Source organism: Vulpes vulpes, chromosome 6 (assembly GCF_048418805.1).
Source record: "Vulpes vulpes isolate BD-2025 chromosome 6, VulVul3, whole genome shotgun sequence".
NCBI classification, from domain to species: Eukaryota; Metazoa; Chordata; class Mammalia; order Carnivora; family Canidae; genus Vulpes; species Vulpes vulpes.
Window position 1 is genome coordinate 90,802,608 of NC_132785.1, and position 24,868 is coordinate 90,827,475.

A 24,868-nucleotide genomic window follows, 5' to 3' on the forward strand; every position below is an offset into this window, starting at 1 on the left:
ATCTCATGATGGAGTTGTAGTACCTCATTGGTTGAGGTTCTAAAACCCCAGGGTGGGGTGGGGGGCATTGAAAACAAAAGCAATGTGCACTCTGTTATGAAGGTCCTGTGGTTTCTATCTGGTTTTGATTTCCTCACCTTTATGTGCAAGTCAAGTTCTTAATCATATAATACAGTGTTCTAGTGTTGGTTTTAATTAATAATTAAAATCATAAAGCTCAGGAAAAAAATTGATTAAATGTGCCAGTTCAGAAATACTCGGAAAACTTAACTACAAAGTATGAATAATTGGTTTCCATCTAGCTTAGTCATCCATTCACAAAGATAAGTCACTCTGAAATAAGATGATTTGTGTTCAGGAAAGAAAAATACAAAGGATAGCTTATAAGTAACTCCAAGTAAAATTTCCTCAGAATATCCATGCATTTATATATATGTCCCTTTCCTGACTCTGAGAAGGCTGTTTCCTTTGCACAGAACAATGTGTCATTAACGTAACATCATTTTCTCTGGTGCTCAGAGATTAAGAATCACTTTTGCTTAAGGATTTCTGGCAGGATACATAGGAATCATAGCAACAGCCACTATAAGCACAAGCAGCTGATGGGTGTGGGGTGGGGAGAAGAGAGAGAAAAAAGAGGGATGTTAAGGTATAAAAATATTTATCCAGGGTAACAGAGCATCAACAGAATTTTCTTTTCAATGGCATGTATACATCTATGAAGAATAGAGTCCTTGACATTGGTTTATCCTTTGGAAAAATGCCCACTATTTCCATGACAACTTTTGAGACTGTTAGAAATAATGATGATCCTTATTTCCTCTGAACCACCATGCCCATTGTGTATTGTAACTGCTATTGAACCCTTAATCCCATATGGCTGGGTATTTTGTGTATGTGTAAGCATGTGTGTACACATACTTGTGTGTTTTCCCAATAGGAGTCTAGTTTCTCTAGGACAGGAATTGCATATTATGTATCTCATGTCCCTTAAAACTTGTGCCTTGATACAAAGCACGTGGTAGGATTTAAAATGAATCTTTGTGGAGCGAATGAAAATTATAAAGGATACTTTTGTTTGGCAAGCATTAGTATTGCTAGATTACTTTTATGTAGTCCATATAAATAATTCACTTCTTGTGGCTCCATATCCTGATTTGAAAATTATGCATTTACTGTGTTTTCATAGATATTAATGGGAGCTATTAAAATGAGAAGTTGTTTCTAGGTTGGTGGTCTTAGGCCTGGTATTGAATGAAAAAGATGAGGTAGATTTTAATTGTGGAGGGACGCTGGGGTGGCTCAGTGGTTGAGTGTCTGCCTTCACTCAGGGCATGATCCTGGAGTCTGGGATTGAGTCCGGCATCGGGCTCCTTGCATGGAGCCTGCTTCTCCTTCTGCCTGTGTTTCTGCCTCTCTCTCTGTGTCTCTCACGAATAAATAAATAAAATCTTTAAAACAATTTTTTTAATTGCAGAAAAAATACAACTCCACTCATTGCTTTGCTAAAGTTTGACAGTGTGCACGATTTTTCCTGTTTATTTCAGAAAGAACAACAGTAAGACATCAATTTCCTTTAACTTCACCATGTAATGTAAAAAGGAAAGAGAATGGAAAAAAATGGGTAGAAGTAACCAATCTGACATTGTGATATTTCTTGTCCTTAATGTCAAATATTTTGTTTAAAAAGCGTAGTTTAAAAGTAAAACTATAAATATAATAACCTAATTGAAAATCTAAAGAAAAATGATTATATTTATGCTTTGGTACATCAGGTTTAGCTATTATGAACCAGATGGTATTATGTTTCTGTTGGAAAAATATTTTTAGAAGTTATTTAAAGAATTATAAAATGAAACAAATCAAATAATTACTTATACTTTTTTTGGGTGGAGAGGACAGTGTGAGGAAAATGTGCAGAAAAGACTAATGTTTGTATCTAATGATTTCATTATCATGTTTCTACTTTCTTTGTCATCCAGGGTAAACTCTAAGGATATGTCATGAATTCCTGAGCCACAATAAATCTGTGAATGTCAGACTCTGTGTGTGGGTAAAATGGATAATTTTCTGACCTTTAGTAAGCTTTCACTAAAGCAAAGGAAGTCCCTCCACATAATGTTTCCCCACTACAAAATACTGGCAAGAAGCCAAAGTATGCCCTTTGGCAAATCTCCAGTCTGGATGGCTTTCCTGGAGCTAGAAGACATTCATGAATCTACCCAGCCCTGCACTTTTTTTTTCTTTTTTCAGAAAGGCCTTGGAAAGACCTTTCCAATGTGTAACCTGCTGAGGGAGATGTGAGAACACATTAATCATGGATTTCTTCAAAAGAAACTTGGGGCTGTACTGCTCTAATGCAACAGGTCCACCTTCCTGCCCAGTGTGAGCCGCAAGGCTATCACAAAAATACTGCAGATAATCTAGAATGGATCCAGCTGAAAACTAAGGGTATGATAAAAATGAATTAGAACTTATTGACTCTTGGAGCTGAGGTTCAGCCATGGTTGGCTTTACTTCTGAAGGACAAAACTGATAGTAAGTAAAATATTTTAGTAAAGATATTGTTTATTCTTGTTATTCCTAAGTTTTATTCCAAATCTCAAATCATTCCCATCAAACAACAAACAACAAAATGGGTTGTTTATAATTCAACCCATTTTCATTTTTAGTCATCACAAGATAGAATACTACAGTTTTTTTCTCTTAAGACTCAGGTGTCTGGTAGTTAAAACTTGCTTGGACATTTCCAGAGCCTGACTAAGGTGAACCTATATTCCAGTGTTATCTCTTGCCATTCCACAAATTTACACCGTCATCCAGCTAATTCACATGACTTTCTCTTCCTCTGTCCATGACCTTATTTCAGCTTGGAACATCTCACAAACTTCATTTAAGCCCAACTCATCTTCTATAGCCCAGGTAAAGTGTACTGCCTCCCCAAAGCATTCCACCCCACCCCTTATCTAATAGAGACTCAAGCTTCCCAATTCTTGGGGTACTTGGGATGATTCCACATTAGTAACACAACCTGAATTGCATCAGAATTATTTGTTTGTGTGACCTACAACTAGGAGGCAAATTTCTTGACACTAAGTGTGATTTTTCATTTGCATACCTATAATGTTTAGTATAAACTACCTCGTCAACATTTGTTGAAAGGTTAAAATGTGAAACTATCTTAAATATTGGCAATGAAATGTTTAAATTCCTTCTTTAAACATAAATGGTTCTGTAGAGAATATGAATTATAGACTTGTTTCATTTCCTTTAATCATGAATTACTCACTTTTTAATTCATGCTTTCGATAAAGCTTTGATTGGCTTTTAAGGACAATACATACTTACGGACCAAGAGGGCTTGACAATAAATGGAAAAGATTATAGTTAAAATTTAGGTGATAAAACATATTTTAAACAATGTGAATATTGCTGATATATATTAGCACCAAGGTAACAGGTATCTTGAGGTACCATGCTCTGAATATTAAGGCCTTACTCTTTCACGTCAATTCAGAACAAGTCTTAAGGGTCATCCCATCTTCAGAACACCCTGCAGGCTTATTACAGCTTCCATTAGGACTGCACTGTAGCTCAACTTCTCCCTCTACCTAGTCCTGCTTCCTTTCTGTCTCTTCTCTTCTTCTCTATTGATGTTGTCCTCCAGAACCCAATAAGCTCCATCCTATCTCTGTCTCAGAGTCCACATCCTCAGGCCACCCAGCTTGTCTCTCTGCCCCACCCCACCACTACTCCAATTTTACTGTCACTCCAAATATAAATAGATTCCCTGCCAGATTCAGTCCTGTTAAGCCCCCTACCAGCTAGGCAAGATGTAACCCTCTCCCAAACTACAGATGATGGGGGATGGCCACGTGTTCTAGGTTAGGAAGGAAAGGAATGAACAACTGAACAGGAATCAAGAATTCAGACTAAAAGCAGGTAGAGAAAGTACCAAGTGATATCAATTATAAAGGGGCCATGTTGGAGAAGCCATGAATAGACATTTTTCCAAAGGAGATTTACAGATGGCTAACAGACATATGGATCAGCATCATTCATCATCAGGGAAATACAAATCAAAACTAAAATGAGATATCACCTCACACCTGTCAGAATGGCTAAAATTAATAACTCAGGAAACAACAGATGTTGGCAAAGATTTGGAGTAAGGGAAACCCTCTTACACTGTTGGTGGAAATGCAACCTTGTGCAGTCACTCTGGAAAACAGTATGGAGGTTCCTCAAAAAGTTAAAAATAGTACTACCCTATGATCCAGCAATTGCATTACTAGGTATTTATCCAAAAGATAAAATAATCCTGATTTGAAGGGGCACGTGTGCCTTGATTTTTATAGCAGCATTATCAAAAATAGATTATGGAAAGAGTCCAAATGTCCCCCGACTGATGAATGGATAAAGAAGTTGTGGTATTTACATACAATGGGATATTGCCCAACCATAAAAAAAAATGAAGTCTCTCCATTTGCAACAATGTGGATGGAGCTAGAATGTATTATGCTAAATGAAGTCAGTCAGATAAAGACAAATACTATCTGATTTCACTCATATGTCGCATTTAAGAAACAAAACAGGTGAACATAGGGGAAAAAAAAGGGAGAGAGGCAAGCCATAAATCAGACTCCCTCAATTATAGAGAAGAAACTGAATGTTCCTGGAGAAGAAGTGGTTTGGGGATGTGCTAAGTGGGTGATGGGTATTAAGGAGTTCACTTGTGATGAGCACTAGGTGTTATATGTAAGTGATGAATTACTAAATTCTACTCTGGAAAGTAATATTATACTATATGTTAACTAGAATTTAAATAAAAACTTGAATAAATAAATAAATGAGCAATTTTGGGATCAAGTAGGTAAAGAAGTTAGGAGAAGTAGGTAGTGAGCTAAGCTGTCACAGACAACCTATGAAGGAAAATATGGCCCCAGGATTGGTTAGCCATGTAGATTTAAAGGTGTAAGGGATCTAAGTGATTTTTTTTTTTTTTTGATCTAAGTGATTCTAAGGTGGTTGTATCTCTTTGCCATGATGAAACAAAGTTTATAATATTACCCAGAGTTAATTCATGATAGAGGAAATGAGGGCAGGAAGAGTGAGGATCTGTGGAAGGAAGAGGTAAAACTAGAAACCTCATGATTTGATTAGAAACCAGCAACAGGGTTTACCTCAGAACATAGAACTTCTTATGATAAACAGTACCTGTATATGACATTTAGGTATTAGGCTGAACCATGTGCAATTGTCAATATTTCATGTATTTGACCTACAAAAATGACCTACAATTTCATGTAGTTCAGTCTCAAAATTTTATTTCTTAACTGTCTTCCCATGCTGGAATGAAAATATTAGTTTGTTCAATGCTGTATCACAGTATCCAGCACAGTGTCTAACACAAAGTAGGTACTCAATGCAAATCATGGATGAATTAATTAAGAAATGAATTACTTAGCTCCAAATTTTTAAAGCCACAATTTACTATATTACTTAACCCTTCCTCCACTATAAATAACAGAATTCCAATTTACATTAGATAAGCAAAGAAGAGAATTTATTGGTTCACACAATTAGGAGTTCTACAGAGATCAGGTACTAGTTTCAGGTACAGTTAGATCCAGAGGCTTTAATAATGTCATAAATATTTGATCTCTTGCTGTCATTCACCTCTGGGTTTTTTTGTTTTTGTTTTTGTTTTCCATTTTGGCTCAATCCTCAGACAAGACCTTTCAATTTGATGATTCCTAGTGGCTCCAGGCTTATTATCTATCATTAGCTTAGCAAATGCTGGTGAAAACAAAATGCCTCTTCAAATCAAAAGTCCCTGACCTTGACTCTCAAAGAAATTACTCTGGCAATATCTGAGAATCTAAAGTAGGGAATCAGTCCACCTCAGTTAACTGGACTAAGAATGAAATGGTGGTTCCCTGAAGGAAAATCATGGTGCTGTTACCAAAATAATAATAGCCAACAAACTGAACCCTTATCTCCCAGGCACCAATCCCCTCAACAGCCCTGTGAGGAAAGTACTATTATTATCTCTACTTTATACATGAGTAAATCAAAGTGTAGAGAAGTTGAGTAACTTGTTCAATATAGTAGCTGGGGAGATAACCCAGGATTAAAACATCAATAGTCCAATATATGGCCCATTCCTTTAACCACCTCACTCTGCCATCTGAAAAAAGTTTAGGGATAAGGGAAAACATGACCATCTACTTAGCTTGTTAATTTATAGAGCCAATGATTTGGAAGCATCCAATTCACAGTGGTAAATGGAGAGTTACTGGTTCACTTGTCAAAATGTTGCTGAGGAGATAAGGCCATCCCAGAAGTTTTCTGGTTGCTAAGAAAGTAATTCCCTACAACTACAGGTCTTTCATTTTTTATTTCCTCCTACACCCTTCTCCACAGCTTGATAATTTCCACCAAGTCAATTGATTCTGTTCAAGAAATAATATTTAGAGCATCTTCCATGTGGAAGAACACTATTTGGTTGTTAAAAACATATTATTAAATATGAGTTATATTATGTTTAGGTCCCCTTTAGCTTGGACATTCCAGTAGGTTCCGGATTTTTTTTTTAAGATTTTATTCCTAAGCAATCTCTACACCCAGTATGGGGGCTCACACCTATAGCCCCAAGATCAAGAGGTACACGCTTCACTGACTGAGCCTGCCAGGCACTCCTGTTCAGGATGTATTTGAATCATCCATACTCTGGTTGACTCTTTAGAAGCTGGAGTTGCTCCCTGTAAAGATCATATGTAGCTCTCTTTTGTCTCTCTTTTCCCTAACCATTTCCTTGAGACTAACTTATCAAAGCTTACTTCTAACAAGTGGGGCATGGTGGAGGCTCAGATGTTCCATTTTCCCTCAAACATGGTGGATGGTGCCTGGTTGGAGGGAGTTCTGGAGAAAGGAAGAGAACAGAGTCCTGAAAGTCAGTCCCCTTGCCTGAGATTGATGCATCTTGTCTTTGAAGTAGAATATCCAAGTGGCCTTATTTTTTATAGAGTGGCAGTTAGGTGAAGGAGTTCTTCCCAATAAGGTTCCTGCCCGGCTGATTCATGTACTCACAGCTGAGTGGTAATCTGTACTCCTTCCTGCAAATCAGAAACCTCTGCAATTTTTAAATTTCTGCCCTCTCATGACATCAGGTCTGTCTTGCCCAGGTGCTGATTCTGGCACTCACTGTGTCTAATTGGCCCCAACTCAGTTCAAGGTCATAAGTTTCCTGCTGGTTTAATCCAAATTATCAGTGAGTTTGATGTTAGATCAATGAATTTCTCTCATCCTATAAAATGTGGCCAGGGACCAGGATCATGTGGTATTAACATGGCCTTAGGACCACTCCTTCAGGATGGACCATGGTTGGAAAGCAATTTCCAGAGGAGTGTGCAGGAGTGGGGGTGGGATGACATGGAAATCATAAATATGTCTGCTGCATCTTCCAAAATTGTTTCCTATTGTAAAACAAAATGATTTCTTTGCTGATATATCTTCAGTGAGGGCTAATTTTCATGATGATAGTCTATAGATAATACTTAATCCTGAAGTGACTTCTGAATTCCTATGAGAACTAACTATGCTCACAGAGGTTTTTTTTTTTTGTTTTTTTGTTTTTTTTTTTAAACAATTACAGGTTGTTCACTTTCTTTGAAAATGGTAACCTGGGTATGCCCTACAGATAGCTCTCCATTAATCAGGACATTGGGTTATTCCCAATACCCATTTAAGCTGCACATGGAATTTTCCTGTATTTGGTCATTAAGTATAATTTCATGAAATAGAAAATACAGCATAAAATAATGATTTAAATTACCATATCAAAAGTCTTTTAATTAATGAAGAGGGAAGACTGGCTGGCAATAATTAAAAAGTCATGCAATACCAGATGCTAATAAGGATGGGAGAATTCTATATTACAGGTAGGACAGACATTCTGGAGATTAGCATGCAAATACGAAGTGAAAATAAATATACATCTTTCCCATGACACAGTAGTCTTACTCAGATATAACCCGCAAAAGAAATGCTTTCATTGTCTGAAGAGGTACAAAGGAGAATATTCAAAGCAGTATTACTTATGGTATCTGGGACTGGTGGCAGCCTAAGTATCCATTCCTGGAAATAGTGGATAAGAAAAGTGTTGGGATGCATCCTACGTGAGAATATACAGCAGTTTGAAGTAATAAACCAGATTTACATACAGGAGCATTGATGGATCTTAATAAAAGAACTTTGAGTGAAAAAGTAACAGAAGGAGAGCTTCATGCAATATTACTTATGTAAATTAAAACAGGTACTGCATAAAACAATGCTAAATTATCCAAGGACATGTGGATATCCAAGGACATAGAGTAAACACCCTAGAAGGACTGCCTATGGGACGAAGGACAATGGAGTGGGGAATGAAAGATAAAGAGGGAAGATAACAAAACTTAAAAAGAGAGAGAGGGTTTTACATAAACAGATGCTAGTGAGCCACAAACTGAGGAATATGATAATTCTCAATATTATATACCCAAGTCCAAAGAAGAAAATAAGACAAGTCGAAGGGGGCAACATTTAGCTAGCCTAGGAGGGAAACCCACTTATAAGTGGGGAGAAAGCTCGAAGCCAGTGCCTCCTGGCTCTAGTTTCCTCCCTTCTTCTGGTCCCCAGCACTAACTGGAGCTGAGGTTATCTAGTCCTTGCTGCCCCATATTCTAGCTGTCTGAGACAGAAGGTAGAAGAGGTTGGAGGCCACTGGTGAGGTTGAGTGCCCACTGGAACACTGACTATGAGATATGGGGGAAATGCAGGTAAGTCCTGAGCTGCAACCAGGGATCTCGATGAATACCAGCAGGAAGTGGCACCACTGCCACCTATGACTCTTTTAGACCTTGGTTTCTTACCTGAAAAAGTGAAATGGTCTTATCTCAGACCTCTGTCCCAAAGTCCCAATGGTTTATGATTCTCCCTCACACAAGCTCATCACTGATGAAAACATGTGGACAAACGATGCCCAGAAAGTACAAGCCCTCTCTTCTCTGTGGCCCAACTAAGGAAACAGCCTGCTGCCCTCCACATCCCAATGGCCAAGTGCACACAGGATCTCGTTCCAGTTGCCTTCCTTTTAGATAGAGGAGTCAGGCAAACACGTTTGCTCTGATCCTTTAAAAAATTCTTCCTTGGAATTCTTCTAAAGGAAATGTGATATGCAGAGATAACTGATAAAACTGGCACGTTTAAAGTTGCCATTTTAGGGGCTGTTTTATATTAATTATCCCTTTGGGTGATAAATTATCCAGGATCATCTGAAGAATAGGAAATAAGGTAGCATTAGACTTTGTATAGAAACCATGTGAAAGTAAGCTCTTTTTTTTAAAAAAAGCTGAAACTACAAAAAGCGAGGACATTCTAAAATAAAGTGCTCTTTTCATCAAAGACTTCTTTTATTAGGAAAATACTGAAACTTCCCTGCTTCTTTATTTCTTCTGAGTATTTTCATTTTCTCCCTAAGACCTTAACATCTCTTGCCTCAATAGAAATGGACATTTATTCTGTAAGACAAAGCTCCAAGATTATTAAAATGAATATGAACACACAGCACCTCTTTTTCTGATAGTCTCAGTGCTCAGCTGCTCTCTAAAGATGTCAGTGTCCACCTTACCATTCAGAGTGATGAGCTTCATTAGAGGAAAGCTGCCAAGGGGTTATGCTCACTATGTAGCATGATCATGTTGCCTGAGCAGGGAAAAAGGTGTCTTTTAAGTGCCAGTGTTGAGTTGTACATTTACATTTCTCCTGATGAAGAAAGGCCCCTGCCAGTTTTTCTGGTTTGGGAATACGTCCCACAGATTGACAGAGATGTTCTCCCCTGTAGAATCTGCACGTTGTGGCACATTGTTGGGTCGGTGGTCAGATGGGCTGCTCTTTCCCCAAGGAAGATCCACCTCTCTATTGGTGATTACTGCAAAGGACCAGATGTTTTTCTTTAACCTCCTATTGGTTCTAATCTCCCTCAATCTTTGATCCCAGCCTCACTTGAAAGTAACCCCTCATTTAGCTCCTCTTGGGTGGTCCTCGTGGAGATTTAGTTAATTCTAACTTCTTGTACAGTCTTCCCCCATGTGCTTCCATGGTAAAATTCTACCTTTCTAATTGCTAAGAGGAAAATTGTTAATCCTTTTGATTCAGGGAGCAGTGTAATAGCCTGAAAATTGGCAACTTAATTGAAAAACTCAGAAATTGCTGACTCCTTGTGGTAGCCCTGTAATAGCATTTCCTTCCCCATTCTTTGTTTTTTTTTTCTCCCAAAGTAAAATAAAATAAAATATGAAATGAAATGTTATTTTATACGTACTTACAAAAGACTCTCCTCTTATTATCTCTCTATTCCAAGATTCTGTTTGGATTTCTATGCATGCTCTCAGGTATTTTATTGGTCGTTATAGATCAGCTTAATGGGTTACTACAGAAAATACTCACCAGAATACAGAAAAGACATGTGACGCTGACAAATGGGAAATAGAAATTCTTCCCCTCCCTCCTTTTCCATTATGTAAGAATAAACAACTTAAATTGCTACTCTTCAATTCCCAGGGTTGTCTAGGCTACATATGTCAAATGTCAGTGTGTGTTTTGGAGATTAGGTTATTCTGCAAAGCGACTGGTATATATTAGTATTCTCTTGACTTCATTATCAAAAGTGAACTAAGCAAGCTAGTTTTTTGAAAGAGATTTCCAATTTTGCCTTGGGTTCATAAAAGTAAATTCTCTAAAAATTCTGGGAATAAAAAGGTTTCTGGGTTCTTGGCATAGACCATTGATCTAACTTATGAATAGAGAAAAGGTCAAGGATTTTGCTTATTTGTTTTCCATAGGCACTTTAAATTTTAAAAGATTTGGAGACTTTTAAGGGACTTTTAAGAGACACTTAATTTGTTACAGATGCATTAACATATTGAATTTATGTGAAAGAGTGAAGGCCAGGCAAAGGATATTGGGTTCATTATTTATTAGTGCAGCTAGTGAAAACTTCCCTGTTTTAACCAAGTGGTGGTTTGGCCCCTATTCAAGAAGCCATCTCTTAATATTGCTGTCCCCAGCAATTATTGTACACTAAGAGGGTGGTTGTGCCTTTACTATACCCAACCATATTGGATTCTAGACTCTGCAAGTTTATCTTGCCTCTGTCTGGACTGGACATGATGCTTCTGGGTAATCATTTCAAAGTATGAAATGCTACTCTTGCTTTCTGCTCAAAATGAAACTCATGAATGAGGCCTACAATTGTGCAGAGTTGGAGTTCTCCCCATCATATCTCATTTCCTGTCATATCCCCCATACTTTCTCCATGCCCGATACACTGGCTTTTTCTCAGTGTCTCTTACCATGCTCTCTCCTCCTGAATGGAAAACTATTCTCTGATAGTCACACAGTTTATTCCTGTTCAGTGTCTGTCTCCTCATGAAAGTCTTCCCTTCTTGACTGTGTCATGTTGATTATGGCAAGCTCTCATATTATCATGTTATTCACATCACAGTTTTAATTTTGTATTTGTGTCTTATTTAATTGTCTTTCTACTTCACTATTTTGAGAGTTCCACAAGGGCAGAGGCAGGGTTAAGTATTCTTCGCTCTTCTGTCTCTAGTGCTTAGGAAGCTGTAGTAAGTATTTGATAAATGTCTGTGGAATGAAGGAAAGAATAAGTGAATTAATAAGGAATGATTGAATGTATAACATTAAGATTCCCTTGAGCTATATCTGACAATTTCATGTATGAATTCAACATATTTTTTTTTCTGAAGTCCTTACGTTTGGGTGTATCTGCATCTCCTCTCTTATATTATTAAATTTCTAGAGGGTGAAGACTGGCTTTCAGTCTTCTGAGATGTTTCTCTTGTCCAGTTCTTGGTGCAGTCTCAGACAGTGGTAGGGGCCAGGACCACTCCTATGAGGTTATAGAAGAAACAACACAATAACATGCACTCTGCTTTTTCCTGCACAGAGAATTGCATTAAAATTAAAAAAGAGGAGAAGAAGTAGAGACAACAAAAACGACAAAGGCAGCCTGAAAGGTATGTGGGGAGGTATGTGGGTATGTGGACCTTGGTTAATGCCTCATCAGAATTTCAAGGCTGATTTAGTGTGTAAAAAGTCTGGAGTTTCTCTGAGCACCAGCCTGCAGTGGCCACTTTTGTATTTTACCCCTCCTGGGGAAATATGCCTTGACTCCACTGGAATCATAACTGTCAAAGTCAGGGCACCTGGATGGCTCAGTCGGTTAAGGATCTGCCTTCAGCTCAGGTCATGATCTCAGGGTCCTGGGATTGAGTCCTGCATTAGGCTCCCTGCTCAGCAGGGAGCCTGCTTCTTCTTCTGTCTGCCCCTCCCCCTGCTCATGCTCTCTCTCTTTCTCTCAAATAAATAAAAATCTTTAAAAAAAGTAACTGCCAACGTCATATGGCATTAGCTATGCAAATTGCTAACCATAAACAATTCTGTCCTGTAATAATATAACTCAAAATGGAAAATTACAATTGACCATGCTGTGTTCCAGTTGCCTATCATTCTCTTTATCCTCTCATTTAGTCTTATGAAGCTTCTCTCCCTTTACAACTTTTTTCAGTTACAACAGAGTTCGAAGACCCTCAGTGTGACCCCCTCAGGGACCCTGACCACACTGGTTGATAACTGAAGGACAGCTATCAACAAGTGACTTCCCTTTAAATAATTGCTCATAACTGTAAAGTTTCTTATCAGATTATCTCAAGCAGAATCCAAAGTTTCTCTTACAAATTAGCCTTCACTCTAGGAAGAGAAGCTAGAATCCAGTATTAAAATGAGTTTTATGAAGTTTTCCTACTTATTCTTGCTATTATTTCATATTTTAATTAATATTTTTCTTTAAAATTATATTCTTGGGGAGCCTGGGTGGCTCAGTTTGTTAAGCGTCTGACTCTTCATTTGGGCTCACATCTTGATCTTAGGGTCATGAGATCAAGCCCCATGTCGGGCTCTGTGCTCAGGACAGAGCCTGCTTGGGATTTTCTTTCTCCCCCTCTATCCCACCACCATCGGCCTGCAGTGGCCACTTTTGTATTTTATCCCTCCTGGGGAAATAAGTAGTATTAAAATAAATAAGTAAATCTTTTTAAAAAGTTTAAAAAATTAAATTGTGTTCTTGAGAGATTTAAAGCAAGAATCCATTTTTTTCCTCCTACCCACATTTGTCTATGTAGAATTTATACTGTTGCATTGAATGAGACAAACTTTACCTTTTTTTAGTAAGAAAAGTTTATCTTTCTGTTGGTTACTACCAAAGGGACAACATAATTTTATCAAGTTATTTCTTCTCCACTCTATCCAGTACTTGTCAAATTTAGAAACAAAAATTGGAAAATCTCACACTTCCCAAACAAGTCCCTGTGGTAAATAGAACTTTAGACCTATCTTACCACATTGCTTATGATAGTGCTTCTAAAAAGCATTTAAACATAGGTAACCATGTGTCCTAAGAACTGGAACTATTGATTTATAAAGTTAAGTGTGAATAAAATCTAAAGATAAATAGCGTATCATTAAAAAGTGAAATAATATTATTTTGATTCATACTTGACAATTTTTGAAAGAATGTTAAGCTCTTACATAAATATATGGCTTCCCCAGCTGTTCAAATAGTATGATTAATTAAATGGATTCTGTCTGAAAACCAACACTGGCTCTTGTTCTCAAGTTGCAAATATGTCCAATGTAAAGGGAAATGAAAAAGTATTTCTGTAGTATCTACTGCATTTGAGGTAAAGAATTAATATTGTTAAAATACCAAATACCAAAGTTCCTTAGTATGTGTTTGTGGGGGGTGTGTGTGTGTGTGTGTGTGTGTGATACTTTTTTTTAATGGCAGGTAATTTTACCTATAATGAGCTTAGCGATTTGACAATCTCATCAATCTAGAATAAAACCAAGAATCTGTTAAAAGCCAACAAAGAAGATTGCTTAGAAGCCCAGATAGAGGTGATCAAAGTCCACTCACTACATCTCTTGCATTTAAATATAGAAAGAAAAAAGTCATAGATCTTCAATTAGAAAACTATTTTTATTTTAGTGTGATTTAAATAATTTGCCTAGAGAGTACAAAGCATGAAGAAGTTGCTGAGGCAGATTGCAGTGGTTAACTGGGTTTGGAGAGTGGACAGGCTTAATCCAGAATACACTGGGGAGTCAATAAAAGCTTTGAGTAGGAGAGAGACATTATCAGACATGTTCTTTGGGAAAATTAATCTAAGTGCAAGAACATATTCCACAGGCTGGAAATCAAATGCAGTTATCAGACTATTTCATTAGTCCAGAGACTATGGCATTAATCCAGATGAGCAGTAGTAACAAGATTCCGAACAAGGGTACAGGGAAGAAAGTAAAGTCTTAAGAAATTTCATGAAAAATGGGTAGCCTGGGTGGCTCAGGGTAAGCGCCGCCTTCAGCCCAGTGCATGATCTTGGACACCTGGGATCGAATCCCATGTCTGACTCCCCGCATGGAGCCTGCTTCTCCTTCTGCCTGTGTCTGTCTGTCTGTCTCTCTGTCTTTCTCTCTCTCTGTCTCTAATAAATAAATACAATCTAAAAAAAAAAAGAAAAGAAATTTCATGAAATAGAATAGAAAGGACTTGGAATTGTTCAGGTTGGGAGACAAAGAAAAGAGAAAAATCAAAGGTATCTTTAAAAATTCAAGTCTATGATAGTGAAATGGTGCTCCAGGCAGAATTTAAAAACACAGGAAGAAGAATGAGTTTGGTGGGAGGTAGAGGACAATGGTGAACTCAAGTGCAATTTGAGGCACCAGCAGAATATCCAGGAAGGGATGTCTAACAGCAGCTACAAATGCAGCATCATACCATCTCTAGGACCAGCCAGAAAACAAAAGCTGTATCAGCTAATGCTTCCTGAGCACTTCCTAGGTGTGAAATCCTCTCCTACAGATATTTCATGTATTTAATATTCATAGATCTCCCATGACATAAGTACTATTTTAAAATTCATTTAAAATTTTTATTTTTGATTAATTTTTAACATGTAAAAATAATTGCATAATCATTGCAAAAATTCAAACCATAGATAAGCATGAAAAGTCAAATGAAAGAATTAGAGGTGTTAAGTGAATCACAGGTGTCCTAAAGAGACACTTCCTTCAAGAGGAAATTAAAAGCTGCATAGAAAAGGAGAAAACATCAAAACTACAATAAGTAGAAAAAAATAAGTCAAACATATGAATACACCACCCCCACCAATAAAACAGAAAAACTACTGCAATCTTGGCCTCTTTAGGAGAGAAATGGTCTTTCTCCCCTTATTAAGATCTCGAGTTATCACTCTACAATAGCCCAGTGGATAACTGATGTTAAAATGATACCAAGAAAAAAGTTAAATGATATTTTATGTAATCCTTTAGAAAGGCAGGAAAATTAAGTTCCAATAATGGATAAAATAAAAGATCTTTTGCACAATGGATTAAATTGTAATGTAATCAACAAAGTCAGTACCACATGAATTATTCCATGATGGTTCCACACTGTTGAGTTTCATGTTATGTTCTGAACAAGCGAGGTGTCAGACCTTTCTTCCCAGACAAGCAGGGACTGGGTCTGGGTTGAAATTCTACTAGCAGGGACTGGTATTGGAGTGGGTGTGGTTTTTCTGCACTTTGAGGGCTCTAATTAAAGGGGAATTAGAATCAAAGTCTGAGATGAGCGCTGGGGTGGGCCCAGGATGTAAGGGAAGTTCCAAACATCTAGTCCAAAGGTAATGAATGAAAAAACAAAAACTAGATTTAAAGCAATGAATCACATCAGAGAACTGCAGACAAAATCGAGTTTAACAGGGTTTGGGAGTAGGGACCAGAAGGATTTCCCAGAAACAATGGCATAGAAGGTATAAGACTTTTTCTAGGATAGCCAGAGTCAAGCATAAGGATGAGGAAAGAACAATGAGGGGGCCTTAATTCTTTAAGCAAAGAAGTGAAAGTCTCATGAATATAAGAAAATGAAAGAATTCAAAGAATTTGTAAAGAATGTGGAGAAACATCTGGAAGGCAGGAAGCAGAATGATAAATATTTAACTAGCTAGCTCACATATATATCTCATATATGTATATGAGTATATATATATATGAGAGTATATCACTAGTGATGGAACAGGAGAGAAAGGAACTTAACTTCAAGTGAGAAAAATTTTGTTAGTTTTTAAGTTGCCTTTTAAATTCCTTACCAAGGGGCACCTGGGTGGCTCAGTTGGTTAAGCATCTGACTTTGACTCAGGTCATGATCTTGGGGTCCTGGTATAGAGCAGCGTGTCAGGCTCCCAGCTTAGGGGAGAACCTGCTTCTCTCCTTCTGCCTGTCACACCCTCTGATTGTGCTCTCTATCTCTGTCAAATTAAATAAATAAATAAATAAATAAATAAATAAATAAATAGTATGTATTCTGCCCTTTGCATACAAAGATAAAGAATGTAAAGAATTCACAAAACTCACAAGAAAGCAAACAATTCAATAAAAGTGTAGGCAAATGGTTTCAGCTAATTTGCAGATACACAGATGGCACATAAGTGCATGAAAGATGCTCAACATTATTAATCATTAGGGAAATGCAAATTAAAACAACAATGAGCTAAACTATTAGAATGACCAAAATAAAAATACTGAAAATAGCAAGTGCTGGCAAGGAATTTGAGCGACTGAAAGTCTTATATATTGCTGGTGGGAATACAAAATGATGTAATCACTCTGGTGGTTTCTTACAAGTTAAAACATACATTTAACATATGACCCAGAAATCCCACTTATAGCTATTTATCCCAAAGAAATTAAAATTTGTTTTCAAACAGAAACTTCCACCTGAGTGCCTAAAATAGTGTTACTCAAAATCACCCAAAACTGGAAACAATCCCAAAATACTTCAGTGGGTGCTAAATTCACACAGTGGAATACTACTCAGCAACAATAAGTAACATACTACTGGTACAACATGAATGAATCTTAAATGTGTTATGCTAATTGAAATAAACCAGTATTAAAATATTGAATTCTATATGACTTCATTTATGTGACAGTCTGATAAAAGCAAAACGATAGGTTCAGAGAACAGATCAGTAATCCTTAGGGCTTGGGGGGAATGGAATTATGACTACTGAGGGACAGTACTAGGAAATACTTTGGGATGTTAGAATTATGCTGAGTTCATTTGTGTGCTGGTTTCAAAAATCTATGCATGTGTTAAAGTCCACAGAACTTTTTTTTTTTTTTTAAGATTTTATTTATTCATGAGAGACAGAGAGAGAGAGAGAGAGAGAGAGAGAGGCAGAGACATAGGCAGAGGGAGAGGCAGAGGGCTCCATGCAGGGAGCCCAATGTGGGACGTGATCCCAGGACTCTGGGATCACGTACTGAGCTGAAGGCAGACGCTCAACCATTGAGCCACCCAGGCATCCCAAAGTCCATAGAACTTTAAACAAAGAAACAAAAAAAAAAAGAATTTTACTGTGTATAAAACTTTTTAAATAAAATAAATTTAAAATGGCAATAAACGTTCATTGCTTCCAATTTTGTGAGTCAGGAATTTGGCAGGATCATCCTTTTGCTCCATATGGTACCAACCATGGGGCTGAAGAGCCCAAAATAGTCTGAGTCTTGTTGCCATCTATCAACTAAGATACCTCGGTTTTTCTTTACATGGTGTCTCTTTCTACATATTCTTCAGGAGAATCTCTCTCTTCATGTGCCTTCTCTCTTCAGCAGGATAGCTTGAACTTCTTTATATAGCAACATGAGTCTAAAAACAAAAATGGAAGCTATAAGGCCACTTAAGACCTGGTTTCAGAAGTTCCAGAATGCTATGTCCATTGCATTGTATTGGTCAGAAGTCGAGCCCAGATTAAAAGGAGAGAAAATGGCCTCCACCACTTGATGGGAGGAGCAGCAAAGTCTGATTGCAGAAGGGCATGGACACAAGAAGGTATGATTTGTGGGAGAGGGAAGGGGGGGGTGCAATGAATATTCTAAGCAGAGGGAGCAGCATATCAAAGGCTCTGAAAAAGCTGAAGTCAGAGGAAACTAAAAGAAGGTCACTGGCTGATGATGAATGAAAAGAAGTTTCAAGAGGGATGAGGTTAGAGGAAAAAGTAGAACCAGATCATTTGGGGCCTGAAGGCTACTGTTAAGAGTTTGATTTTATTCTAAGTACAATGGGAAGCCAATGAAGAATTTCAGGTAGGAAAGATCTGATATGATTTTTCTTTTCAAAATGACTGTTGGCTCCTGTGTGAATTCCAATGTTTATTAATTAGCCACCAGAAGAGAAACACTATTCTAAGGTACTTCGGATATGGAATATGGATCTAAAAACACACTGCATTACAATTTAATGTGAAAATTTCAAATCACATGTCTTATTTACATTTATTTAATGCACATTTTGGGGACCAATGTATGTCAGCCACTTTGGTTTAAAAGGCAAATGAACATAGTAATTGCTAGATGTAATCTTTTGGAGACCAGTGAAACCAAGGAAAAAAATTAAATGTCCTGAGGTAATGTGAGCCTTTCCCCTGCCCAAAAGTCAAGTTTCCAAACCATTTACAACACTACTGATTGCTTTGAAACTGGAATCAGAACAAGTCTACCTTTGGAGACAGGGTAGTGATAAGCCATAAATGGTATGCTGTGTGAAGCTGTACTTTTACCTTTAGGAAGAGATTGAAGAAGGATGACAGGCTAAATACAGACACACTGGGTTCTCAGCAGGTTGGTTCTGTGTGAATGGCCATGTGTAACCTGTGTGGGGGCAAAACTAGTACTAAATATATGAGAGGGAAGTATGTAATTAATCAGAATCATGCCTGAGAATGTGTTAGACAAATCCTCTTTAAGAATTCAAAATCTACATAATTTGCTAAGCATTTATTGTGTGCTGGGCATTGTTATAAACTCTGAGGCATAGAAAATAAATATTAGTATAACACGATATAGGAGAAATAAGGGTGGGGAGTCAGGAGATGGGATTTTGGTCCCATCTCTGTTGTTAACTTGGTATGGAAAGTTGAGCAAGTTATTTGTCCTCAGTGGCTGTCTGCTTTCTATTCTATAGATTGCTTCCAGCTATGATATTCCATAACCCTTTCATTCCTAAGACATACTTTCTACCATTGAGTTTACAACTTGCAATTGCTGAGAAGCAAGACTAAGACCAATGAAAACAAGGGAACAAGTTTTCAATTCAACTCAATTCTACTAATGTTTATTGTAAGAAAGTGGATTAAAATATTTAGAGGCTTACTTTCAATCTTTCTCTTATTGACTGAACTAGGAGGATGGTTGTACTTTTCATTAGAAATTAAAATGGCAAATTCCATTTCTAAAAGATCTTTTTTGGAGGGGGTTGTGGCTAGGGAAAAGGATCTTTGTGTGGCCATTACAATAGAATTCCACCTGCAAATTCCATTACCACATATTTTAGGGGAAAATAAGCTTGAAATAGTTTGCTTATTTAGAAGATGTTTGCTTTCTAAAAGTGAATTAAATGCAACTAATGTTGAGTAAAGAAGAAAATCAATTAACATCTCTCTTCCCCTACAAGCACCATCAGCAACTTTAGGATAAAAAAATAGAGAAATTCTCTTATTTTTGTGCTTCTTGTCTCACATTTTCCCAGGCTTCTCTTATATAGTCACAATAGAATATGAAGTGGTGTATGTTTCAAATCTACTTTGAATGGTTTTTCAATGACTGGTGGATTCTCTTGGTTATCCTATTGTGCAATTGTACCTGCTCCTACTGCAGAGGAGCTGGTGCTAACTTCACGTCTGCTAATGTTCTTTCCATACTTGTGAATAAAGACATGGAGATGGAATTCACCTACCAACCAATATTTAAGTATATTAACTACATCTCTGGACCAGTGTAAGGAATTAGCTAAGTGTAATGAATAAGACAGACCTTATCTTTGCCCTTACAGATCTTATAGTCTAATGAGGAAGACAAAGAAAAAGTAATTATGAGTATGATGAGTGTAATAAAAACAAAAGGTAAGTGCGTCCAACAGAAGGAATTGACCTAGAATTAACTGATCACAGTCTGAGGACAATGAGAAAACCAGTCATATCGGAGTAGATGCCTGTCATCCAATACAAAATTTGGCTGGACTTTCATCCCTGGAAGGTAATCTCTAAATCCTTGGAATTTCCTGAGGGATGAGTGTCTTTGTTACTCATGGTGGAATCCAACTCTATGCCTGAGCTTATGCTAAGGAGATGACTCAGGATGGGGCTAGCTAATCTGGAAGAACCAACCATGTGATTCCAGAGCCTTGGGGCTTAACACACATGACTTTCAGGGAGGGGAGGAGTGCTGGAAATTGAATCCAATGTTACTTATACAATTAAACCCCAACAAAAGCCATGGACACCCTTGGCTCAAGTAAGCTTCCTAGTTGGTGATACACATTGATGTGCTAGGAGGGTGACAGATCCTGAGGAAATGGAAGCTTTGCATTTGGGATCCTCTTAGACCTCAGCTATGGGTCTTTTAATGGTCGGTACTTATTTGCATCTTGTAGGTGAAACTGTAATGATAAGTATAGTTCTTTCCTGAGTCCTGTGAGTCATATTAGTGAGTTATTGAACCTGAGATGGTAGTAGGAACCTCCAAGCTTGTAGCCAGTTGGTCAAAATTGCAGGTGGTCTGAAAACTTCAGAGTTCATGACTGGAGTCTAAAGTGGGAGGAGTCTTATGGAGGACTGTGTCCTTGACCTGTGAAATTTGACCTAACTCTGGAGTTAGTATCAGAATTGCATGCAGGAGTGTCAGGAGTGTCAGAACTGCATGCTGCAGTTAGTGCAGAAGGCCAATAATGGGAAATGCAATTGGATTGACAAAACTGAGGGAGATTATGGAAGATTTGTATATCAGGTATATCTATAGATATTAGATTTGTATATCTATAGATATTAGATTTGGAAAGGGAAGATGATATGATAAAATAACAAAAGCTTAAATTATTAAGTGTTTGCAATGCATCATGAACACATGTGAGCATATTTAGGTTTCTTCTCATTACCTTTTACCTCCTATCCTATGGTGTGGGAAGCATCGTTATTTCATAGATGAGTACTAAAAACAAAACAGAACCATGAGAATAACAAAAAACACTGGACTCTGCTAATCTGAGAGTTGCCATGCATGTGCTGTTGACCTTGGAAAAACCATAGCATTATATGACCTCAGTATGTTCATCAGCCCTTCCATCTCTAGAATTTTAATATTCCAGATGGTGCTGTCTGAAAAGTCACAGGTTATTTAAGTAGTCTGTAGGAAAAATGTAATTTTGGACATTCATTTGTATTTTCAGTAAGTACTTACTGAACATTGCCATGTGCCATATGCTGGGCTCTGCGTAGGAAATGCAGAGATAAGCACAATGGATATGGTTCCTTCTCTCTAAGAGCTAATAGATATTCCCTCAATATCTGTAGTATTGTGTAAATTCCCCTTTTATTTCAAATGAGATTACTTTTAAACAGTCAGTATGAAGGAAAGCTGGTGTATTAAAAGAAAAGCAGCCTATTGCATGGGGGTGTAGGAGATTGGGAAAGAGCTTTGCCTTGCTATTAGGAAAATGGAAGTTTGAATGGAAATGGAACATTATGGACAGACTGTGAGCATGTGAGAGGTCATCTTTAGCATTAGATAGTGATCTTGGGGAGCAAACCCCAACAGTAGTGTATGTGTGTGTGTGTGTGTGTGTGTGCATTTTGTTATGAGTGACAAAGAAGGCAAGGAATTACTCTCTCTACATATTTACTCTCACCTGACTATACGAGGAACAATACACTAGTTTCACAGCCTAGATTAAGAAGAGACTTTCAGACTTGGAGTAGAGAATTCAAGCAGAGGAATACATGAGACTGGATGAGCAGAGTGACATTAAACATGCATAAAGACTTTACCCATGTTTCAAAGCCTCCAGAACCATTTGGAGGCACTTTGTGAACACACAGATTATACTGCGGATTTTTAAAATCAGAATTTTTAGTGGAGGAGATTTAGGAATAAGGCTTTTGAGATGATTCTGATGCTTGTTAGATTTGAGAACCACTGGTTTATCTGACTAGCACACAATTACGGCTCTCAAAGACTCAAAGAGCCCTGTCATCAATAATGACCATTTTGTTTTGCTCTCCTGACATTATTGTTCTGAATGGGCCAGTTTGGTTTCTAAAGCTATTGATTTATGGATACTGCTTTCTCCCTTCTTCCATCTGTAGATTTTTATTCTCAGTTTCTTTTGTTGGCATCTAAAGTTAAGGAGATGTGTTTTGCATTTTTTTGTGATGGAGTCACTTCTGCCTTGTATAGTAGACACAGATTGGGTACTTTTGGTGAGAATCTCAAGGATGGGGCAGAAGGTAGATCTAAGCCATCAAAATCATTTGAACTAACCAAATCAACAATAAATCACAAACTCCAGATTTTTGTTTAAAGGGGAGGAGACCAAGGCAGTGGATGTGCAAATTAGCCAGGCCACGACTTGCTGGCTCTGGTTCATTTTGTAAACAAAAGCAGGCCTGAATTCAATCAAACATTACTTGTTAAAGTAAACTAGCAAAAAGCTGGTGAAAATTAAAGTAGAACAGAAGATGGTTTCAATAATTTCATTCTCCGGCTTTTAGCTTGAAAAAATCTACCCACCATTCCATTCTATGCGGCTTGTCCTTTCTTTCAAGATACTTTCATGAAAATTAAAGAGCATTTTAGTTATGCATATACTGAGAAATGCTACCTGTAGTATTGCATAAATTGCCTTGGGAACACATGTCTGAATACTATCATTTGTTGTTTTGACGGTATTTTTGTAGGCTTTTAGAGATTTTTTAAGTGACAGAAATGGGACCCAATAGGTTGGCTAGCTGAGAGACTAAATTGTTTGATAAATACCATGTGTCTGGTATGCTATACTTGTTTGAAGTGACACTGAGAGATTAGTTGTTTCTAGACATTTTTTGGTTAAATCTTTAATGTATACATTTTTTGGTTACGTCTTTGAGTTTCTCCTCAGAACTGAATAAGCCTAAGGGGTTTTGCTCAGTGGGCCATGGTTTTTGCCTGAGGTGAAGTTTGTCACTGAGGTGATGTGTTTTACTCAAAGAGGGACAGTCAGAATGCCATCAGAATCCCTGCATGAAGAAGTTCTAATTATTAAGCCTGAACTTAAAAGTTTCGGTAGGAATTTTCTTTACATGGAGAACTGTCATTTGGGGGGTTGTGTTGGGGCAGGGATCCAGAAGATCATTTCTAAGAGTTTTGGGACTAGTTGTAGCTGTCTAGCTGTCCACCTAGGCCAAAAGTAATCCCGAGTCATTGCCTGAAATTCTCTCCACCTGTGAGCTTGTGCTATGTTCCAGCAACTGAAAGAGGTGTTGATTCATTTCAGGCCTAGTTTGTCTATGATGAAGTTCAACCCACCACAGAAGGACTCAGGGGAACTGCACTGTGGGCTCTAGGTCTGTGATTTATGTTTTCCCTGTGCCTTTCTCTGTTTACTCTGCATTGCTGACAGTGAGGTAGACATCATATGTGTTTAGCCCAAAAGATAATGCTCAGTACCTTATAAGAATGTAGAACAGAGGTAGGTAAGAATATCTTATAGGTGCAAATCAACCGTTGGTGATAAAACAACCACCAAGGTCAAACAGTAACAATACTCCCCTGCTCTGGAATCAGATCCAGGAGGCAAACATTGGTGATGGCCTCCCCCAGGGCTACTAGCTATCATCAAAACATGGTGAAGAACTTGGACTTCCTCCTACTCAGGTCTATCAGTTGAGTGTAGAATATTCAACTTGGGGTGGATACAGAAAAATATGCTCCCTGCCCTGCCCACTCAGAGCTCTTAAGTATTAGAAGAGGATTCATTTAATACTTAATGATGATTTGGATCTAAAATAATTACCTATTAATCTTCTTTAAATGTTTTTATTGCAGGTCCTCTTAGAGACAGTACACTGGATGAAATGACCTCTTACAATTCCTTCTTATTCTTTGGTCTCATGATGATTTGTTTCAATGACATCACAGGGTGGAAACTGCTTTCTCCTGAAAACTTTAAATATCAGCTATGGGAGGAGCTTTTTCTATTTCAGGGTTATGTCATTGCTCTGGTAGTTGATGGTTCTATTTTGAGAAATACCAAATTCTTATCTTCCATCCTGGTACCTATCTATGGCATTGGCCCAACAACTAGTTACAAGAGTAGTTGAGCTTGCAGAAGGTCCTTGGGAGAAAAGTCCCTGGCTCATATTCTAATAGTCCAAGGAAATAAGAACCAATTTCCTGGCACCCCTACGTCGGTGCCTGCCCTCCTGGGGTGATTGAGAATGATGTTTGTACTCTCTTGTATCTCAGCTTTTACTCCTTTGTGTTTATTCCATTGCTGGAAGACTCAGAACATCACTTTTCTAGTACACATTGTTTGTCTGAAAATACACCTGGAGACTTGCCCAATTTGGAAATGACTTAAATTACAAAAAAAGCACAGCTGTCTTTAACAGCTCTAGGAGTTCATGCAACGAGCCTACAATTTATTGAGTAGGATTAGATGCTTATTGCCTATGACACTTTAAATACCATTACATTGAAGTTTATACAAGAAAGTCCAAGTTTAAAACTGGAATCTTAGCAATAACAGCTGGGCCATTTGTTTATGTGATAGGCAGGAAAGAATGACTTCTGTAATCTTCGTATTTGGCTTCAGGATTCTGCTCAGGAGAAAAAAAGATGGGGAGGGGGGAGAGAGAGAAGCTAATTTCAGATTGTC

General features: G+C 37.7%; 1 long non-coding RNA gene across 7 annotated transcripts in view; it reads right to left on the minus strand.

Annotated features, from left to right (window-relative positions):
• LOC140599369 (uncharacterized) overlaps window positions 1-24,868 on the minus strand; it is a 90,965-nt gene that overhangs the window by 17,949 nt on the left and 48,148 nt on the right. For 2 of the 7 annotated variants that reach the window (XR_012002175.1, XR_012002176.1), the window contains 3 exons: window positions 17,715-17,830; window positions 11,818-11,953; window positions 9,425-11,688 (listed from right to left, as the gene is read on the minus strand). The exons of 2 other annotated variants lie outside the window; for them this stretch is intronic. This is a non-coding gene — a long non-coding RNA (uncharacterized lncRNA). Of the gene's footprint in view, window positions 1-9,424; window positions 11,689-11,817; window positions 11,954-17,714; window positions 17,831-24,460; window positions 24,810-24,868 lie in introns of those variants that run through there. 3 more of the 7 variants (XR_012002179.1, XR_012002184.1, XR_012002183.1) reach the window with 3 other exon arrangements.